A 16,340-nucleotide genomic window follows, 5' to 3' on the forward strand; every position below is an offset into this window, starting at 1 on the left:
CCTCTACATGAAACCTGCAACTACCATAGGAATACTTTTGTCCCATGCACTGAATCACACCTTCTTTCTAGTCTGGTTGGCATCAGTGCCAACATTCACTCATGAAAACTCACTGATGGCCCCTTAGGGACCTTACAATTCAAATCAAGACTACTGGACCCCTTTTGACACACATATTTTCAATGACTTGAGAAATTTCAGACCTTAGTACAAAGATAATTTAGACTATAATACATGGTGAATTTATATGCTAAACTTTACAAGAATATTCCTAAAATAAATAAATGGACAGATAGAATTTGATTACCTATATTATAGGACCCTAACAATGGATCCAATGGGGATGACATCCTCCCTGTGAGGTGTCAAGAACACCGTAGATCAGTAGCCTTCTCCATTGGGCAATTATTTCATCATAAAAAACTAAGACTAACCTCTTGTAAATTGAAAATCATAGATATAGCAGCAATTCATCTGAAACTTAGGGCCTTCACTCTAGGCTTCAATTTCTGATGATTGCCACCCACACCTACCATTAACAGGTCCTCCTGATAGTGTTTCTCCAGTCAGATCCTCTAATAGAAATGCATTGGTTCCATGGAAAGCTCCAATATTGTAAGGGACTTTCCACAAACTGTCAAACTTTCCATGTTTTCCTTTCTCCTCATTCCTGGCATCCCATTTTAAAACAAGGTCATTGAGCTATAAATCATCTACTTTGACTCTCTTGTCATGAATTCTTTTGATCCGGTCATGATGTGTCTATGCCTTGTTGTATACTTCTTCTCTAGTTTGCTACAAATGTATCATTTGGATGATCCTCCTTTGTGTATCATTTGGTTATGCTTCCACCTCCCGCAACAACTTTAACACTAGAGTTCTTAGGGAAGTAGGAAAAACTTCATCTATTCCATATACCAATTGGTATGGTGACATCCCAATTGACTTCTTTGTGCTTATCCTATCCACCCATAGAGAATTTATCAATTTCTTGTGCCAGGATTTCTTTTTTTCCTGCAACATCTTCTTTATGATGTTGACTAAGCTCTTATTAGAAGATTATTCCAACCCATTTACCTGAGGATAATAAGCAGTAGAATTTCCTAATACTATATGATATTTGTTGCAGAAATCAACCATCCTTTTAGATTTGAAAGTAGCAACATTATCTGTGATAATTTTATGGGGACAACCAAATTTGGAGAGAATATTACCTTCAATCAATTGTATGATTACAAAATCTGTAGCTTGCCTGGTTGGGATTGCTTCTATCCATTTGGTGAAGTAGTCTGTTGCTGTCAGGATCCACTTGTGTTGAGTTGAAGAACTTGGATGAATTTCTCCTATAAAATCTAAACCCCAATGCTGGAAAGGTACCTCCATTGAAATAGGTTTCAGAGGTAAAGGTAAGAGTTTTCTCTTGCCTTCAAAAATATGACACTGATGACAAGTTGAAACCTTTTTATGAATGTCAGCAAACAAAGTTGGCTAGTAAAAACTAGCTCTCAGGATTTTGTTTGTTGTGGTTTTCCAGTAAGGATGTCCTCCACAATCACCTTGATGAAATTCTTCCATTATTTTATTTGCTTCATATTTCAACAAAGAATTTAACAACATTGCTCTAGAATCCTTCCAATACAAAGCTTCACCTAAAATGCAAAATTTTACAACTTTAAGTTTGAGAAATCTTTCCTTGGTTTTTGTCAAACTAGGTGGAGCTTGTAAATTATGTAGAACATAAATAATATCTGTGTACTAGGAAGAAGTGTTTTTTTTTTTTTTTTGATACCTGTGGAGTCACCATATCCTCTTGTTTATCAAGAGCAGCTACAAATTTGATGTCTGTTGCATGAAATTTTGACCCAACCCTTTAATTTGGCTAATTCTTTAACTTTGATAAGTTTTGTAGGCTCTATCTCCATGTCATACTCCAAAATTATTGCTATCCATTTGCCCCTTTCTCCATGTGGATTAGTTTTCGTGAGGATATCCTTTACTATTTCACTTAGGACATAAGCAATTATATGAGAATGTAACACATACACTCTGAAATATTTCAAGGCCTTTACTAAAGTGAAAGCTTGCTTTTCCATGATATTATACTTCAATGAGGAATCTCTTAAAGCTCTGCTGAAAAATGCTATCGAATGTTCATGTCCCTCGTTTTTTTGTAATAATACCACTGCAATAATATGTTCTGAAACAAAGGAAAAGATAATGAAGTCTTTAGTGCAATCTGGGCTGATCAGAACATGAGCATAGGTCAAAGTTGTCTTCACGTCATTGAATGATCTTTTGGTTTCAACATTCCATTTCATCTCATTGTACTTCTTCAACTTGTTTGTAATAGCTCTTAAGATCTCAGCGAAATTTGGAATAAACCTCCTTGAAAAATTTATTCTACCAATAAAGGACTACACTTCTTTCTTGTTTCTAGGTGGATCAATTTTCATAATAATTTCAATTCTACTTGGATCAATTTGGATACTCTCTTTTGAAATTATGTGACCAAGTAGTTTACCTTATTCTGAACCAAATAGATACTTCTTGGTATTCAAGGAAATACCATATTTCCTACATTTTTCAAAAACTTTTCTTAAATGAAATAGATGATCCTCATCAGTTTTGGAGAACATCATGATGTCATCTAGACATATTATAGTAAATCAATCCTTCTCATCTATGAAAGTAATATCCATTTCTCTTTGGAAAGTGGCTCCTACATTCATCAGCCCAAGGGGCATCTTCACGTACATGAAGGTTCCCCATGGCATTATGAAAGATGTTTTGTGTTGATCATCTGAATGCACAAGAACTTGGTTAAAACTTGAAAATCCATCAAGCAAAGAAATTCTACTAGAACTAACTAACTTCTGTAAAATATGATCCATTTTTGGTAAAGGGTAGTTATTTTTGAGAGAATCTTTATTCAGGTTTCAGAAATCCATACATAATCTTATTTCAGCAGTATTCTTCCTCGTCGACACTAGATTTGATAGCCATTTCGAAAGCCTCAACGGTACAATGATTTTGGCATCAAAAAGTTTTCTAACCTCTTTTTCTATTAACGGTAACAAAACTGGATTCACCCTCCTTAATTTATGGAATACATTCCTACATAGGAGCAAGATGCATATATTTTGACAAAGACATTGTCAAGATGCAAATTCGAGTTTCACAGAGGCAAGATCAGGGTAGCAGATAATCCATTTCTTGTTGAGAGGGAGTGTTGAAAAATGCAACAAGAAAATCCTAATATAATTTTGTCCTTGAATTAAATTAGGAATTAAATTGTAATTCTAATTCTCATAGAAACTTGTAATAGTTAACTGAGGTAATTTGACTTAATTGGCTCAATTAATTCGAGTTGGGAGTATATCTAGATTCATGTAGAGTGGTTCCTAAATTTTAGTGACCCAGGTTGAGTTCTTTTGAGTTGTAATTATTTAATTCAGTTTAACTAAGTTTAATTTAGTTAAACTAGTTCCAGCTAAAGGAGGAATTAGTGGGAGATCCAGTAGTGGGGTGTAACCTGTAGTAGTGGGGTGTAACCAACATTTCTCAACTAGTAAACTAAAGATTCATTCATAATTATCTCATGCATGTCAGATCATAGAAAGACTCAGTTGAGATTGGATTTCAAGGACAATGTACTATTAGTTGTATAATCATCCAAATTGTACATGTGGTGCATGCAATCAAAGGAAGGTCTATGATGTATTGCACAATTATGGATGAGGAATTTCCTAATTAAATATGGGCTAATTCCCTAGGAAATTGTGCAAGAAAATAGGAGCTTGGTAGGCAACAAATTTGGCTAAGTATTGGCTGGAGTTTATTTCTGAAGCAGAGAGATAGATTGAGATAATGTAGAGGTTGCTCGGGCTTAAGCAAAGCATTGCAATCTTCTCATATTTTCTGATTAATGCAATATAAAGATAAAAGGGTTTTTTAGCCATGGCTTTCCTCATGAAATTATTGTGTTATGTGTGATTGAATTCTTTCTCTTTTATGCTTCATGATTTCATAAATCATTTATTGTTTCCACTGATGAGTAGAGTATACTCAAGTCAATTGTTTTAGCATATTACAATCTGTAATTTGAATCTACAAGGAATTTCTACACATGCTCCATGACCTCCATGCCCAAAGCCGCGCGCAATTCTGACACCCTGGCTGTTGTCATCACCATCTGCTCTCACAATTCTTCTTAATCAATTCGATTAGAGGAACATAAATTTTAACCTTGGCTAATTCATCTTCAATACTGAAAGAAGTTTGAGGTTTATCTACCTCTTTATTACTTACATCTTGTTTATGAGAAACCTCTTTCAGGGAGTCATCCTTTTTCTGGCTAGTGGAAGGTGTATCAATGTGAATCTTCTTGGGAGGTTTTGTTGTAGACGTATTGAAATATCACCTAAGAAATATCGTATGCTTCTAAGGAGGCCTTTAAAGTCTTCTTGTCCTATAAAAATCCTGTAGTGGTCCACTTCTTTGTCCCCGATGACCAAACGAAGAAGAGAATCCAACTGTTGGTAGCTTGCAATAGAATGTAGAAAATGCATTTTTATTTTACGAAATTTACCAGGGTCTGGAACCCAATGGAATTCTGAGTTACCCACTTTAGTATGAGAAATAATTTTTTTCCCAAAATTCCCTAGACTCAAGTTGTCAAAAATCCCTTCTAACTTCTGGAGGGATAGTGTCAAACATAGTTTCCACAAAATTCCAACCGAAAAATGCCTAGAATGAGTACTGGACCTACTGCTGGAGCCTCCTCGACGGCTTGACATTCCCTGTCTATGTGGCATTGTCAACTGGAGATGTATACTAAAAGAACAAAGTGACTTCACTGCAAAATTGCCTTGATGATTTTTCAACAAACACGAAACCAAATTGATAAGGAAAATGTGAGGTATTTCGACCAACGGCTATATCGTCATTGTAACAAGAAATACACCAAGGGGGAGAAAACATAAATGTTCCAAAATCTCATTTGACCACAATTTCAAAGGTGGTAAATGGCGAAAAAACCAGGGGGGAAAACACAGTCTCAAGTGCTAATACACTCTGAGGTCAATGAGTACCAAAATGGAAAGAGCAATATTGACGTGAGGGACCAATTCTTGTGAGGATGGTAAATTGGAACAATTATGAAAATTGGACATGCTAGTTATGTAGAGTATATTAAACCATATAAACGATCGAACCAAGGTAAAACTTAACAGAAGAAAAAACTTCCCAAATCTACATCTTATAAACCATAGGAAACACTTATTAAATTTATGGAAACAAATATAGAAACACCATTAGAACTAGATATAGAAATTATCGGGGTACCAGACCCCACATACCAATATTGGACAATTGAACGAGATACCTGGGAAGTCAAGACCCTGAAGCGCCGATGAGGGTAGCATAACCACTAGTTCAAAAATTGGCCCGGAGGCTGCACTGTGCAAGAAGAGAATGAAAAACATTAACTACAAAACCTTTGGGAATAATTGTAATCTCTGTTCTTAGGGTATTCCCTCCACCGAAGATGGAAGAGTGGATGCCAAATCACTGAATAGGTCATGCCAATCATGAGAGAACAATACAAAACCAAAGGCCTTACAATGTTACAAACCTCACTACATGATATCACATACCAATGCCACCCCTTACATGACCCAAGCCATTTATAATCACACGAAGAAGAGACGTCGCATGCCATTGAGGGACCATCACACTGCCAACAAAGGACCAAGGTAGGATAGGTGTGTAATACAACACACAACTTAAGAAAAACATTCTCTTTGTATTGCAAGGAGCCATTAATGGCTTGCAAATAACCTTCATTCATTCTCACGGTTGATCATGTCAGAACAATTAAAGAAAAATCTCCAAGGATTGAAAAAACGAGAGGTGATGCATAGACCAGAAACTAAAAATAATACCCACCATCTTCCACCACCTTCACACTTGGAAAGGGATCAATGCCAAATGTCATAACACCATTTTTAACATGATTTTCTTACACGTAACACCGTGGAGGGGACACTTGGCGATAATCCTTCAGTGATGCTATGTCTGATGAGGTATCCATATGCATGCTCTAGATCTGTCGATGATACAATTTCTACTAATATAGTTTCAGTGGCTGACACCCCCATCGGGGATCTGGGAAATCATTATTAGGACGAGGTTACAAAATTGTTAATAAAATTACACTTTTATATCTTTAAAATTATACTTTTAATTAAAGTTTTGAAAATTCCATCTTATATTTACACCCAAGGTGTTCCTTTTTGAAATTGGTTAGGCTAAGCATTGTCTACCTTTTTCATCTCCATTTGACATTTGTTCTTGTTTTGACATGGGTCAACTTTAACTTAAGAAAAAAAAGGAATTACACATCTTATTGTAAAATGGACCATTTTGCTAAATAAAATTTTCTTATATATAAATGAATGTTATAAATAATAATGAGGAACTTATCAGAATTGGAATAATCTCAAATCACTAGGAAATTGGTGGGTGGAGAGCCACGTGGCACGAATCTAATTTTTTAAGTTTATTAAAAGTAATGGACCATTTTGCTAAATAAAATTTGCTTATATATAAATGAATGTATAAATAATAATGCAGAACTTATGATGGAGGGACTTATTAGAATTGAAATAATCTCAAATCCCTAGGAAATTGGTGGGTGAAGAGCCATGTGTCACGAATATAAATTTTTAAATTTATTAAAAGTCAATGCAACCTAACAAACTTTGTAATACACTACAACCGTTGATAAACATTTCACCACGTCATTGATGAAGGCATAAGTTTACATACATAAATAAGTGCATATGTATATATGCTTATGCAAAAAGAAGAATACATATATCCATTTGCATATATGAGCTAAATAACACATAAGATCTGAACACCAATCAACATACAAAGATACACACACCCACCTAAAAGTGAAATAGAAACAAAAAAACATAAGAAGAAATCAACCCCAAATTCATAAATGCAATAGTTGGATATTTCTTGGTTTTAATATTGTGTTGACAAAGATCAAGGCACCCATGTTCTCATAGTGGGTCTTGGAAGTCCACATTAACTAGTTATGAATTCTTATCAATAATTATTAGGTGGATGGTAAGGATTTAACCTCCATGAAATATTCTAGAATTTTCATAGTAGTATACACAAATCAATGATTGAGATTTATCTCCAAAGTAGTTATGTCTTTTTTATCCTTTTAATTAAATTAATTAATTAAAAAAATGTTATATGAACAAGTGTCATATGAAATGAGTTATGGTTTTTTGGGCATGTAGTATTGATAAGCCATAGTAATGGCCCATGATATTATAACAAAGCCTATTTACAAATTAAGAATCTCCACAATAAAGTAGGGATAAATATATTTAATTAATTTTTAATATCTAAATTAAAATTAAGTTTGTTATTTATTTATTTTTAATGTTTTTGAAAACAAATAATAATGATAATTTAATTTTAAGATTATGGCTAAATTAGATATTAAATTGATATATGAGATTTTTTCATTTAAAGTTTATAAAGGTATATATATTTTAATCCTCTTTGAATTTGAACCTATAACATTTTACCAAAGAAACACATACTCTTAACCATTGTTTTATATATATATATATTAAATTTCTCTCCTTTATATTTATACTTTGTTAATATGAAATTGAGATTTATAATTTCTCCATTCCACATACAAAACAAATATATGTAAAATAAACAATTCAATAATGTGAAAATTTTCCAAACTATAAATGCATATCATATACTTAGTAGGTACTCCAAACTATTAGGTGTACTTGCCATCCAACAAGATGACAATGGTTCATAGAGATGTGAAGTTCAATAAAGAGAAGGACATGAGATGTTCCCTTGAGAGGGAGCTTCAATTACATGTAGATGAGGAGATTTTCTCTCCAAATGAGGAACCTCAATATGATGTGGAACAACCACATGCAGAGGATTAGAGAGTGGAAGCACCCACTCATGCAAAGACTTCCAGAGATGGAAGGAAGCGCACCAGAGAGGCTGGAATATTGATGCATGATGCTAGAGAGGATGTGGGTGAATCCACATCACAGCGCATGCAGAGGAGGTCACCAGATCGGTACATTAGCTACATGGCTCTGATGAGCGAGAGTGTAGAGATTGAGCCATCCTCATTTGAAGAAGCAGTGCAAAAACCAATATGGGTTGATGCCATGGTTGAGGAGTATGACTCCATTATTATAAACAGTGTTAGAGAAGTGGTCCCAAGACCATTAGACAAGTCAGTGGTGAGTTCCAGATGGATTTACAAGGTAAAGCAAGTAGAAAATGGGAGTGTGGAGTCGAAACATGTTATGAAACCAGCTCAAGAAAAGATAGAAAAGATAGATCAACGCCTTAGAATTCAACCTCTTCGAGGGGGAACCTCCTTTACATTACATAAATGAACAATTCTTGGATGATACAAATGACAAAACCTCCTTTCTATATATAGGAGTCTAAGGAGTCACAATATAATCCAGCCGACCTAACAATAATAATATAAAGCCACAAAAATAACAATAGAGGGATTCTATGGGGCACAGTAATAACAATATGGGGGCAATAGGGGCACAACAATATTAATAAGGGGTATAACTACAATAGTAATGGGGTAATCACTAGTATTATAGGGACCCAACATGCCCCTCTCCTTCAAAAAAGTGTTGTCCTCAACGCTTGAGTAGTTCTGGATACTTCTGCATAAAATTCTCATCCTCCCATGTGGAATCTTCAGCGGATAAGTTCTTCCACTTGATAAGATACTCTGAAATTGATCGATTTCGTAGCTGTCGAGTTCTTGTTTCTGTGACTGCTTCCGGTTCCAATATAATTTTTCCTTCCTCGTCAAGTTCTGGCAATATTGTTTGAATTGGGAGCTTGTCGCCTATAACCTTCTTTAAACATGAAACATGGAAAACTGGGTGCAATCGAGAAGCTGCAGGAAGCTCCAATTTGTATGCCATAGTACCAATCTTTTGCAACACCTTGTACGGACCATAATACTTTGGTGATAATTTATTATCCTTCTTAGCTTGCTTGAGGGACATTTGCTTATATGGTTGTAGCCGTAGGAATACCCAATCACCTACATCAAAACTTCTTTCACTGCGATGTTGATCTGCCTGTTGTTTCATTCTATTTGTGCCAACACGAGGTTATCCTTTAAGAGTTGGAGGACTTGTTGTTGATGTTCGATGTGATGTTCCACTGCCTGAACCTTAGAATTTTCTCTTAAATATGATGTGATGGATGGTGGTTGATACCCATAAAGTGCCATAAATGGGGTCATTTTTGTTGCTGTATGGAAGGAAGTGTTATACCACCATTCAGCCAGAGGCAACCATTTGACCCATTGTGTCTGTTTATCAGATACAAAGCAACGAAGATATCCTTCCAAACATTTGTTTACTATCTCAGTTTTCCCATCAGATTGAGGATGATAAGATGAGCTATGAGCTAACTGAGTACCAAGACAAGAAAATAATTCTGTCCAAAAATTTCCAGTGAAAATGGGATCTCTGTCACTTACAATAATCTTTGGGTTTCCATGTAGCTTTTGAATTGTTTCCATAAATGCAGTAGAAACTGTACTGGCTTTAAATGGATGTGATAATGCACAAAAGTGTGCATACTTGGTAAGTCTGTCAACTACCACCATGATGACACTCTTTCCCTCAGACTTGGGTAAACCTGTGATAAAATCCATTGAAACCTCCTCCCAACGTTGGCTTGGAATGGATAAAGGTTGTAATAGACCCGGTGTCTTAATTGTTTCAACTTTATTTTGTTGGCAAACCAAACATTCCGCCACAAACTTTTGAATATCTGATTTAAGGCCATCCCAAAAAATTCCTTCTTAACCCTGTGGTAAGTTTTTAAAAATCCTGAGTGCCCTCCTAAGGGAGAAGTGTGCAATTCCATAAGAATCTTTTGTTTTAGCTGGGAATTCTTACAGAGGTATAAGCGATCTTTGTACCATAACGAATCATTTTGCCAGCTAAATGTATCAGACGTACTGGAATCTTGTTGTAACTTTCGAATAAGTGCCCACACTTCTTCGTCATTCTTCCATTCCTCCCTTGCTTCGTTTATCCAATCTGGTTGGATAATAGAAATGGCGCACAACAATGCTTCCACATCCTCATCCTTTCTTGAGAGTGCATCTGCCACCACATTTTGCTTCCCTTTTTTGTAGATGATTTCAAAGTCATAACCCAACATCTTTGTGACCCACTTTTGTTGCTCTTCAGAGGATAATCTTTGTTCTAAAAAGTATTTAAGGCTATCATGATCCGTTTTTACCTTGAAGTGTCTTCCCATTAGGTAGGGTCGCCATTTCTTAAGTGCATGGAGTATTGCCAACATTTCCTTCTCATAAATAGCTTTGCTTAAAAACTTTCCCTTGATTGGACGACTTTCAAAAGCAATGGGTCTTTCATCTTGCATTAGAACAACACCAATTCCATTTCCTGAAGCATCACATTCCACAATAAAGGTTTTTGTGAAGTCCGGTGTAGCTAAGACCGGTGCTTGGCACATTGCCTCTTTAAGATGTTCAAAGGCCTTTGTTGCTTCCGGAGTCCATGAAAATGCATCTTTCTTCAATAATGTTGTTAGAGGTGCTGCTATTCTCCCATAATTCTTAACAAACTTGCGATAATACCCTGTCAACCCAAGAAATCCTCGCAGATGCTTTATGGATGTGGGGATTTTCCATTCCTTAATGGCTTTAATTTTGCTAGGGTCTACCTTAACTCCTTCATGAGATACAATATGACCCAAATATTCCACCTCCTGGACTCCAAAGAAACATTTGGATCTTTTTGCATATAATTGTTTCTCCTCCAATAGTTGTAGCACCTGTCAACATGTTCAACATGATCCTTCCAAGACTTGCTGTAGATTAGTATATCATCAAAAAATACTAACACAAATTTTCTAAGGAATGGTTTGAAAATTGAATTCATCAAACCTTGAAATGTTGAAGGTGCATTGGTAAGGCCAAAAGGCATGACCAAAAATTCATAATGACCCTCATGAGTTCTAAATGCTGTTTTCGGAATGTCTTCAATCTTCATTCTGATTTGATGATATCCTGAACGAAGATCCAACTTGGTGAAGTAAATTGATCCATGCAATTCATCCAGTAATTCATCAATGACAGGAATGGGGAACTTATCTTTAATAGTGAGCTTGTTGAGCTCCCTATAATCCGGACACATGCGCCATGATCCATCCTTCTTGTGCACCAATACTACTGGAGCAGAGAAAGAACTTTGACTCGGTTGAATTATACCAGCCTCTAGCATTTCTGCAACCATACGTTCAATTTCACTCTTTTGGACATAGGGATATCTGTACGGCCTGATGTTTGGAGGAACACTTCCTGGAATCAGATGAATAGCATGATCATGATCACGCATAGGTGGGAGACCTTTGGGAGTCTCAAATACCTTGGAATGATTGTCCAGGACTTTTTGGAGATCTGGAGAAATAGATGATTCCAATGTGGAAACATCTAGCGAACATAATTGTGCAATTACACCTCTTTGCTCCTTTTTTAGAAGCTTTGTCATACCATTAGAGCTGATTATCTTTCCTGGTTTCCCTGCAATACCCCTTAATTCAACTTCCTTTCCTTCCGTAGAAAATTTGATGAAAAGTTCTTGAAAATTAAAAGCTATTGTACCCAAGGATTGTAGCCATTGGACTCCTAGTACAACATCAGCACCTCCCATTGGAATGGAAAGCATTGGGCTAGTCAATACATATTCTCCCATGGATAGCTTGATATTATGGCACTTTCCAGAGCAATTTATTGTTCCTCCATTTGCAATCATCACTTGACACTCTGGTGCTGGATATAGGAAGCAATTCAATTCTTTTGCTACCTTACAATGAATAAAATTGTGGGTGCTTCCTGAATCAATCAACACTATTACCTTTTTCTTCTTGATTTGTCCTTCTATCTTGATGGTTTGAGGAGTGGTAATTCCCGCCAATGCATTACAAGATATGGTCGGATTTATTTGTTCTTCATCTAGGCTTTGTTCCTGGAGTATATCCTCTTCTTTTGACCTTTCTTGCTCCTTTTCTTCTTCCTCTTCACAATCTATGTAGAATAATTTCTTCTCAGCACACTTATGACCTTTAGTGTATTTGCTATCACAACTGTAACAAAGCCCTTTTGCTCTTTTTTCTTCCAATTGTTGTGGTGTCAACCTTATAGGTTGTGGAAGACTAGGGGCAACAACACTTCCGTCTTTATAGTTGTGAGTGGTATGCTTCCTGGTTGCCATAATTTTGCTTTCCATTTTTCTTGCTAACCTGAATGCCTTCTCTAATGAATCAGGTTCCCAAAGGCGAACATCATGTTGGATATTATCCTTTAAAGACCCTATGAACACATCAATCCTATGCTCCTCTGGAATATCTTTTACCCTTATGTTCAATTTTTGGAACTCCTCAATGTGCTCCATTATTGAACCCTTTTGTTTGAGACTTATCAATTGGCTAAAAAAAGTGTTGCTTTTTGTATCCTCATAATGTGCTATCAATTCTTCCGTAAAAATTGCCCAAGTGATAAATTGTTTACGAGAGCAAAGCCATTGATACCATACAAACTGATTTGGTTCCAAATATAAAGTTGCCATACGTACCTTTTGTGTGTTTTGCACATTATTGAGATCGAAGAATTGCTCCATCTGTAATATCCATGTGGCGGGATCCTTGCCATCAAACTTCCTCATATCGATTTTTGGAATATGGTGAGTCTTCGATCCAACATTAGCGTCTATGGAATCATGATTAACATTTCTTTTGTTCTCATCATGAGTTTCCTTTACTACCCTTTCACCATTAGGACCATTTCTTGTAGCAACTTATCCATATTTATCTTCAATTCGTCCATGTCTGTCTTCAAATCTATCTTCAAATCATCCATCTTAGCTTCCACGTCAATCATCGTAGCTTCTACGCCTTTCTTTAAACATCCATCTTAGCTTCTACACCTTTCTTTAAACCATCCATCTTAGCTTCTACATATTTCTTTAAACCATCCATCTTAGATTCTGTTCCTTTTTGTGCAAGGGACATTTGTTGCACTTGGTCTTGTAATTTTGATATATCATGTAGCATTTCTTCCTCTTCTTCATGAGTCATGCTAGAGCTTTCAGGTTCCTTACTAGGTGTTTGCATTTTCTTTCCTCGGGGCATCAGTTACCGATAATAATGCTCTACTATGCCCTTTGAATTCCTTCAAAATAAATTTTCAAACCAAGCTTAAGCAAAAATTTAAAAAAATCTACACACCTTTTTTCACTTTGTAGGAGCTCGATATTGCCTCTGATGTATCTCTGTACTTTCCAATCATCTAGTTCTAAATTTGTGACCTGTAGTAGCCCTCTGTGTCCTCTTTCCAATGCCACAAGTCTGACCCAAATTGGATTCTCCAAGGAAGAGTTATGTGAAATCTCCCACAGTGACTTGCTTATAGACTAGTTCAGTAGAGCAAACTTGTACGACGTGCCACGAGTCACTGTTTTGACCTTTGGATCTGAAACATGAATAAAAAAACTACAGTCCGTCCTCTTTTTGTACCTTCTTACGAAATTTCAATCCGATCCCAGAGAGAAAGTTATGACGATTTTCCCCAGGTCACCTGTTTTGAATGTAATTCAGGAGTCTGCAAAAAGACCAACTTCCTCAGATCATATCTCCGCAAATATCACGCAAAAAGCTCTGAAATTCGGACCCAAGGTTCAGCGCGATTTCTTCTCAAATGGGTTTTTTTTGCGACTTCTGAAACGTCACAGAAAAAAAGTTATAGCGAAAATTCCACGATGACCTGTTTGGAGCAGCGAAACCCTAGAATCCAAAGCTCTGATACCAAATGTTATGAAACCAGCTCAAGAAAAGATAGAAAAGATAGATCAACGCCTTAGAATTCAGCCTCTTCGAGGGGGCGACCTCCTTTACATTACATAAATGAACAATTCTTGGATGATACAAATGAAAAAACCTCCTTTCTATATATAGGAGTCTAAGGAGTCACAATATAATCCAGCCGACCTAACAATAATAATATAAAGCCACAAAAATAACAATAGAGGGATTCTATGGGGCACAGTAATAAAAATATGGGGGCAATAGGGGCACAACAATATTAATAAGGGGTATAACTACAATAGTAATGGGGTAATCACTAGTATTATAGGGACCCAACAAAACACAAGGCTAAATTTGTGGCCAGAGGATTCTCTCAGGTGGAGGGAATTGATTACAATGAGACCTTTTCTCCAGTAGCAAGGTACTCTTCAATCAGATCTATTCTAGCACTATCAACATAGATGGGATGGAAGATACATCAGATGGATGTGAAGACAACATTCCTCAATGGTATGATTGAGGAAGAGGTGTATATTGAGTAGTCGGAAGGATTTGAGACCTTCAACAGAGAGTCGCATGTGTGCAAAATCAAGCGAGTGATGTATGGACTAAAACAAGCACCCCGTGTTGGGTAGACCAGGATTGATAGCTATTTCACTGGGTTAGGCTTCACCAAAAGTGAAGCAGATGCGAACCTTTACCATATTGTGGTTGAAGGTAAATTTTTTATTATAGTATTATATGTCGATGATTTGATTCTAACATGTTATGAAAAGATTATAAAATCTTGCAAAGAGGATATTGCAAGAGAATTCGAGATGGACTTGAGGCTCATGCAATACTTTCTTGGTATGGAAGTATGGCAAGGAGATGAGGAACTGTTTATCTCTCAGGGAAAGTATGCCAATGAGATACTGAAGAAGTTCAACATGAAGAGCATAAAATGCATGGAGACTCCTCTAGCAGGTAACTAGAGGAAGGAGGATGATCCAGGTGGATATTGGTGGCCACTAGGAAATTCCACTTGGACCCCCACCACTGCTTCTTTTAGTTTTTCAGTTTCCTTAATTGTAGCACAATTTACTATTTTTAGCAGTTTTTCGAGTCCTAAACTTCTAGAGCTGTTTTGAGGCCCTAAACGACATTTTTTGGAAATCTACCGCCAACAATTTTGTGTCTAAAATCTTTTTTTTGGTCGTAGTACTCGGAGAGATCTTTTCAACGGGCTATCATGTGCATCAAACGGAGATAATATGACCAAATCACGACCCCGAGAAGTTGGCTATCCAACTTACCCCAACGGGGCCCATAAAATCTTGGTGTTACATCTCCTCGGGTTAGGGTTTTCGTTGCTAAGGGTTTTCTCTTATTGTTCAGTAATAAAAAGACCCTTGAGCCTCATGGTCATGCATTTCAGAGGCACGTAGCCGCCACATATTTTCTCAGAGATAAGCTACCATCGCCCTAGCTGGTTTACTTCCATTACTGTTTGTAAGCATATTTCAGTATTTTACATTAATCAAATGAAGTATTATTTCCGTTACATCTCTATGTTTATGGTTATCTCTATAATTTGTTGCATTCCTGTTTAAATATGGATTAGTGGTATCAGAGCGGTCTATTTTTTTTTCTCTGTTTTTCTTTGCATGTCCCCAACGAGGTCGAGATATAAGGAGTTAGGGCTTGAATTGGTCAAACCTTTGCAAGACCAGCCTCGCAAATCCCGATGGCCTCCAATGGTGGATGAAAAGAAAGATGAGGGGGCAAGAGATCCTATCAAAATATTCTTCGAAGAAGCCCTCGAGCGACAAAGGAACGTGATGATGGACAGCTTTGCCCAGATCCTTCAGCGGCTACCTAGGGGCGACGCATCGGCTTCCAACAACTACTTTGGAAATGCCACACCGTTTAAGGTACAAGTTAATTTTGAAATCCCCATATTTGAGGGTCAGATAGACATAGATGGCGTTGACAAATGGTTAAATCTGCTAGACGGTTATTTTTTTGTTCATTATTTTTCCAGTCGGGAAAAGATTATTTTTCGCTCTTCTCAAAGTAGCCCCTCATGTTAAGGACTGGTGGGAAACCTACTGCGAGCAGAAGGATGAAAGTATGGGCTCACTATTTTCAGCCGCACCCACTTGGAATTCATTCCAAGATGCCATTAAGGAGCAGTATTACCTTGTCGGAAGCTATGAGGACCAATACATAAAGTGGACCATGCTGCGGCAGGGAAGGGACCAAGATGTGCCGGAGTTTACCAATATTTTCAATACCCTTCGAACGAAGTTGGGTATCAAGGATTCTGAGCAGCATTTGGTACTCAAATACCGCAGCTGCCTACACAAGTACATCGAGGAAGAAATAGAATTCCTGAACATCTCCCC

The sequence above is a fragment of the Pinus tabuliformis genome, chromosome 6 (assembly GCF_031772625.1).
Source record: "Pinus tabuliformis cultivar Carrire ecotype Pingquan chromosome 6, CPIR1, whole genome shotgun sequence".
NCBI lineage: Eukaryota > Viridiplantae > Streptophyta > Pinopsida > Pinales > Pinaceae > Pinus > Pinus tabuliformis.